At 47.8% G+C, this 7500-nt stretch overlaps 2 protein-coding genes across 3 annotated transcripts in view; one reads left to right on the top strand and one right to left on the bottom strand.

Annotated features, from left to right (window-relative positions):
- Positions 1 to 7500, top strand: part of LOC149973524 (uncharacterized) — a 272367-nt gene that overhangs the window by 229939 nt on the left and 34928 nt on the right. The window contains exon 3 of one of the 2 annotated variants that reach the window (XR_016490079.1): positions 6527 to 6565. The exons of the other annotated variant lie outside the window; for it this stretch is intronic. The gene's annotated coding sequence lies outside the window, so the exon portion shown is untranslated. Of the gene's footprint in view, positions 1 to 6526; positions 6566 to 7500 lie in introns of those variants that run through there. 2 annotated transcript variants of the gene reach the window in all.
- The window catches only part of LOC110512281 (cytochrome P450 26B1), a 67080-nt gene that overhangs the window by 51087 nt on the left and 8493 nt on the right, over positions 1 to 7500 (bottom strand). The gene's annotated exons all lie outside the window — the stretch shown is intronic.

Below are 7500 nucleotides of genomic sequence, written 5' to 3'. Positions count from 1 at the left end.
TAACAGACTGACAGTCTGGACCATGTTAACAGACTGACAGTACCTGACCATGTTAACTGGCAGACAGTACCTGACCATGTTAACAGCTGACAGTCTGGACCATGTTAACAGCTGACAGTCTGGACCATGTTAACAGGCTGACAGTACCTGACCATGTTAACAGTCTGACAGTACCTGACCATGTTAACAGCTGACAGTCTGGACCATGTTAACAGCTGACAGTCTGGACCATGTTAACAGGCTGACAGTACCTGACCATGTTAACAGGCTGACAGTACCTGACCATGTTAACTGGCAGACAGTCTGGACCATGTTAACAGGCTGACAGTACCTGACCATGTTAACAGGCTGACAGTCTGGACCATGTTAACAGCTGACAGTCTGGACCATGTTAACAGGCTGACAGTACCTGACCATGTTAACAGGCTGACAGTCTGGACCATGTTAACAGACTGACAGTCTGGACCATGTTAACAGACTGACAGTACCTGACCATGTTAACAGGCTGACTGTACCTGACCATGTTAACAGCTGACAGTACCTGACCATGTTAACTGGCTGACAGTCTGGACCATGTTAACAGGCTGACAATACCTGACCATGTTAACAGGCTGACAGTCTGGACCATGTTAACAGCTGACAGGCTAGACCATGTTAACAGACTGACAGTCTGGACCATGTTAACAGACTGACAGTACCTGACCATGTTAACTGGCTGACAGTACCTGACCATGTTAACAGCTGACAGTCTGGACCATGTTAACAGCTGACAGTCTGGACCATGTTAACAGGCTGACAGTACCTGACCATGTTAACAGTCTGACAGTACCTGACCATGTTAACAGCTGACAGTCTGGACCATGTTAACAGCTGACAGTCTGGACCATGTTAACAGGCTGACAGTACCTGACCATGTTAACAGGCTGACAGTACCTGACCATGTTAACTGGCAGACAGTCTGGACCATGTTAACAGGCTGACAGTACCTGACCATGTTAACAGGCTGACAGTCTGGACCATGTTAACAGCTGACAGTCTGGACCATGTTAACAGGCTGACAGTACCTGACCATGTTAACAGGCTGACAGTCTGGACCATGTTAACAGACTGACAGTCTGGACCATGTTAACAGACTGACAGTACCTGACCATGTTAACAGGCTGACTGTACCTGACCATATTAACAGCTGACAGTACCTGACCATGTTAACTGGCTCACAGTCTGGACCATGTTAACAGGCTGACAGTACCTGACCATGTTAACAGGCTGACAGTCTGGACCATGTTAACAGCTGACAGTCTGGACCATGTTAACAGACTGACAGTCTGGACCATGTTAACAGACTGACAGTACCTGACCATGTTAACTGGCTGACAGTACCTGACCATGTTAACAGCTGACAGTCTGGACCATGTTAACAGCTGACAGTCTGGACCATGTTAACAGGCTGACAGTACCTGACCATGTTAACAGTCTGACAGTACCTGACCATGTTAACAGCTGACAGTCTGGACCATGTTAACAGCTGACAGTCTGGACCATGTTAACAGGCTGACAGTACCTGACCATGTTAACAGGCTGACAGTACCTGACCATGTTAACAGGCTGACTGTACCTGACCATGTTAACAGGCTGACAGTCTGGACCATGTTAACAGGCTGACTGTACTTGACCATATTAACAGCTGACAGTACCTGACCATGTTAACTGGCTGACAGTCTGGACCATGTTAACAGGCTGACAGTACCTGACCATGTTAACAGGCTGACAGTCTGGACCATGTTAACAGCTGACAGTCTGGACCATGTTAACAGACTGACAGTCTGGACCATGTTAACAGACTGACAGTACCTGACCATGTTAACTGGCTGACAGTACCTGACCATGTTAACAGCTGACAGTCTGGACCATGTTAACAGCTGACAGTCTGGACCATGTTAACAGGCTGACAGTACCTGACCATGTTAACAGTCTGACAGTACCTGACCATGTTAACAGCTGACAGTCTGGACCATGTTAACAGCTGACAGTCTGGACCATGTTAACAGGCTGACAGTACCTGACCATGTTAACAGGCTGACAGTACCTGACCATGTTAACAGGCTGACTGTACCTGACCATGTTAACAGGCTGACAGTCTGGACCATGTTAACAGGCTGACAGTCTGGACCATGTTAACAGGCTGACAGTACCTGACCATGTTAACAGGCTGAGAGTACCTGACCATGTTAACAGGCTGACAGTCTGGACCATGTTAACAGGCTGACAGTCTGGACCATGTTAACAGGCTGACAATCTGGACCATGTTAACAGGCTGACAGTACCTGACCATGTTAACAGGCTGAGAGTACCTGACCATGTTAACAGGCTGACAGTCTGGACCATGTTAACAGGCTGACATCACCTGACCATGTTAACAGGCTGACAGTCTGGACCATGTTAACAGGCTGACTGTACCTGACCATGTTAACAGTCTGACAGTACCTGTCCATGTTAACAGGCAGACAGTCTGGACCATGTTAACAGGCTGACAGTACCTGACCATGTTAACAGGCTGACAGTCTGGACCATGTTAACAGGCTGACAGTCTGGACCATGTTAACATCCTGTCAGGCTGGACCATGTTAACAGTCTGACAGTACCTGACCATGTTAACAGGCTGACAGTCTGGACCATGTTAACAGGCTGACAGTACCTGACCATGTTAACAGGCTGACAGTACCTGACCATGTTAACAGGCTGACAGTCTGGACCATGTTAACAGGCTGACAGTACCTGACCATGTTAACAGGCTGACAGTCTGGACCATGTTAACAGGCTGACAGTACCTGACCATGTTAACAGTCTGACAGTACCTGACCATGTTAACAGCTGACAGTCTGGACCATGTTAACAGCTGACAGTCTGGACCATGTTAACAGGCTGGCAGTACCTGACCATGTTAACAGGCTGACAGTCTGGAATTTGTTAACAGACTGACAGTCTGGACCATGTTAACAGACTGACAGTACCTGACCATGTTAACAGGCTGACTGTACCTGACCATATTAACAGCTGACAGTACCTGACCATGTTAACTGGCTGACAGTCTGGACCATGTTAACAGGCTGACAGTACCTGAATATGTTAACAGGCTGACAGTCTGGACCATGTTAACAGCTGACAGTCTGGACCATGTTAACAGACTGACAGTCTGGACCATGTTAACAGACTGACAGTACCTGACCATGTTAACTGGCTGACAGTACCTGACCATGTTAACAGCTGACAGTCTGGACCATGTTAACAGCTGACAGTCTGGACCATGTTAACAGGCTGACAGTACCTGACCATGTTAACAGTCTGACAGTACCTGACCATGTTAACAGCTGACAGTCTGGACCATGTTAACAGCTGACAGTCTGGACCATGTTAACAGGCTGACAGTACCTGACCATGTTAACAGGCTGACAGTACCTGACCATGTTAACAGGCTGAGAGTACCTGACCATGTTAACAGGCTGACAGTCTGGACCATGTTAACAGGCTGACAGTCTGGACCATGTTAACAGGCTGACAATCTGGACCATGTTAACAGGCTGACAGTACCTGACCATGTTAACAGGCTGAGAGTACCTGACCATGTTAACAGGCTGACAGTCTGGACCATGTTAACAGGCTGACATCACCTGACCATGTTAACAGGCTGACAGTCTGGACCATGTTAACAGGCTGACAGTACCTGACCATGTTAACAGTCTGACAGTACCTGTCCATGTTAACAGGCAGACAGTCTGGACCATGTTAACAGGCTGACAGTACCTGACCATGTTAACAGGCTGACAATCTGGACCATGTTAACATGCTGACAGTCTGGACCATGTTAACATCCTGACAGGCTGGACCATGTTAACAGTCTGACAGTACCTGACCATGTTAACAGGCTGACAGTCTGGACCATGTTAACAGGCTGACAGTACCTGACCATGTTAACAGTCTGACAGTACCTGACCATGTTAACAGCTGACAGTCTGGACCATGTTAACAGCTGACAGTCTGGACCATGTTAACAGGCTGACAGTACCTGACCATGTTAACAGGCTGACAGTACCTGACCATGTTAACAGGCTGAGAGTACCTGACCATGTTAACAGGCTGACAGTCTGGACCATGTTAACAGGCTGACAGTCTGGACCATGTTAACAGGCTGACAATCTGGACCATGTTAACAGGCTGACAGTACCTGACCATGTTAACAGGCTGAGAGTACCTGACCATGTTAACAGGCTGACAGTCTGGACCATGTTAACAGGCTGACATCACCTGACCATGTTAACAGGCTGACAGTCTGGACCATGTTAACAGGCTGACAGTACCTGACCATGTTAACAGTCTGACAGTACCTGTCCATGTTAACAGGCAGACAGTCTGGACCATGTTAACAGGCTGACAGTACCTGACCATGTTAACAGGCTGACAATCTGGACCATGTTAACATGCTGACAGTCTGGACCATGTTAACATCCTGACAGGCTGGACCATGTTAACAGTCTGACAGTACCTGACCATGTTAACAGGCTGACAGTCTGGACCATGTTAACAGGCTGACAGTACCTGACCATGTTAACAGGCTGACAGTACCTGACCATGTTAACAGGCTGACAGTCTGGACCATGTTAACAGGCTGACAGTACCTGACCATGTTAACAGGCTGACAGTCTGGACCATGTTAACAGGCTGACAGTACCTGACCATGTTAACAGGCTGAGAGTACCTGACCATGTTAACAGGCTGACAGTCTGGACCATGTTAACAGGCTGACAGTCTTGACCATGTTAACATCCTGACAGGCTGGACCATGTTAACAGGCTGACAGTACCTGACCATGTTAACAGGCTGACAGTCTGGACCATGTTAACATCCTGACAGGCTGGACCATGTTAACAGGCTGACAGTACCTGACCATGTTAACAGGCTGACAGTACCTGACCATGTTAACAGGCTGACAGTCTGGACCATGTTAACAGCTGACAGTACCTGACCATGTTAACAGGCTGAGAGTACCTGACCATGTTAACAGGCTGACAGTACCTGACCATGTTAACAGGCTGACAGTACCTGACCATGTTAACAGGCTGACAGTACCTGACCATGTTAACAGCCTGACAGTCTGGACCATGTTAACAGGCTGACAGTCTGGACCATGTTAACAGGCTGACAGTACCTGACCATGTTAACAGGCTGACAGTCTGGACCATGTTAACAGGCTGACAGTACCTGACCATGTTAACAGGCTGAGAGTACCTGACCATGTTAACAGGCTGACAGTACCTGACCATGTTAACAGGCTGAGAGTACCTGACCATGTTAACAGGCTGACAGTCTGGACCATGTTAACAGGCTGACAGTCTTGACCATGTTAACATCCTGACAGGCTGGACCATGTTAACAGGCTGACAGTCTGGACCATGTTAACAGGCTGACAGTACCTGACCATGTTAACAGTCTGACAGTACCTGTCCATGTTAACAGGCAGACAGTCTGGACCATGTTAACAGGCTGACAGTACCTGACCATGTTAACAGGCTGACAATCTGGACCATGTTAACAGGCTGACAGTCTGGACCATGTTAACATCCTGACAGGCTGGACCATGTTAACAGTCTGACAGTACCTGACCATGTTAACAGGCTGACAGTCTGGACCATGTTAACAGGCTGACAGTACCTGACCATGTTAACAGGCTGACAGTACCTGACCATGTTAACAGCCTGACAGTCTGGACCATGTTAACAGGCTGACAGTCTGGACCATGTTAACAGGCTGACAGTACCTGACCATGTTAACAGGCTGACAGTCTGGACCATGTTAACAGGCTGACAGTACCTGACCATGTTAACAGGCTGAGAGTACCTGACCATGTTAACAGGCTGACAGTCTGGACCATGTTAACAGGCTGACAGTCTTGACCATGTTAACATCCTGACAGGCTGGACCATGTTAACAGGCTGACAGTACCTGACCATGTTAACAGGCTGACAGTCTGGACCATGTTAACACCCTGACAGGCTGGACCATGTTAACAGGCTGACAGTACCTGACCATGTTAACAGGCTGACAGTACCTGACCATGTTAACAGGCTGACAGTCTGGACCATGTTAACAGCTGACAGTACCTGACCATGTTAACAGGCTGAGAGTACCTGACCATGTTAACAGGCTGACAGTACCTGACCATGTTAACAGGCTGACTGTGATTTCAGAAAGTGTTCAAACCCCTTGACTTTTCCACATTTTGTTATGTGACAGGCTTATTCTAAAATGTATTACATTTTCAATCTACACACAGTACCCCATAATGACAAAGCAAAACCATTTTTTATCATATTTTTTTTTAAATATCACATTAACATAAGTATTCAGACCCTTTAATCAGTACTTTGTTGAAGCACGTTTGGCAGCGATTACAGCCCTGAGTCTTCTTGGGTGTGATGCTACAAGTTTGGCACACCTGTATTTGGGGAGTTTCTCCCATTCTTCTCTGCAGATCGTCTCAAGCTCTGTCAGGTTGGATGGGGAGCGTTGCCGTAGAGCTATTTTCAGGTCTCTCCAGAGATGTTCTTTGGGGTTCAAGTCCAGGCTCTGGCTGGGCCACTCAAGGACATTCAGAGACATGTCCCGAAGACTCTCCTGCATTGTCTTGGCTGTGTGCTTATGGTCGCTGTCCTTTTGGAAGGTGAGCCTTCACCCCAGTCTGAGGTCCAGAGCGCTCTGGAGCAGGTTTCCATCAACGATCTCTCTGTACTTTGCTCCGTTCATCTTTCCTTCGATCCTGACTAGTCTCCCAGTCCCTGCTGCTGAAAAACATCCCCACAGCATGATGCTGCCACCACCATGCTTCACCGTAGGGATGGTGCCTGGTTTCCTCCAGACGTGATGCTTGGCATTCAGGCCAAATAGTTCAATCTTGGTTTCATCAGACCAGAGAATCTTGTTTCTCATGGTCTGTTAGTCCTTAGGTTTCTCCCATCTCCACAGAGGAACTCCAGAACTCTGTCAATGTGATCCTCCGGTGTTTGGTCACCTCCCTGACCTAGGCACCTCTCCCCCGATTGCTCAGTTTGGCTGGGCAGCCAGCTCTAGGAAGAGACTTGTTCGATCCAAACTTCTTCTATTTAAGAATGATGGAGGCCAATGTGTTCTTCGGGACCTTCAATGCTGCGGAAATGTTTTGGTACCCTTCCCCAGATCTGTGCCTCGAAACAATCCTGTCTCGAAGCTCTACAGATAATATAAAGACAATACATATATTTAGTTAATTAGCCTATTGGATTCCCTCAGGAAGTTTACCTTGGACAGACTCACTAGAGAGAAGGAGGGACAAGAGAGGGAGAGAGAGAGAGAGGGAGAGCGAGAGAGAGAGAGAGAGAGAGAGAGAGAGAGAGGGAGAGGTATTTTCAGCCATTTCTTTGAGGGAGGACGGAGGGAGAGAGAGAGAGAGAGGAGACAGAGAAGAGAGAG

This window comes from Oncorhynchus mykiss, chromosome 21 (assembly GCF_057628025.1).
Source record: "Oncorhynchus mykiss isolate SJ-2025 chromosome 21, ASM5762802v1, whole genome shotgun sequence".
Classification (NCBI taxonomy): domain Eukaryota; kingdom Metazoa; phylum Chordata; class Actinopteri; order Salmoniformes; family Salmonidae; genus Oncorhynchus; species Oncorhynchus mykiss.
This window is presented reverse-complemented; position numbering and strand designations above follow the sequence as displayed.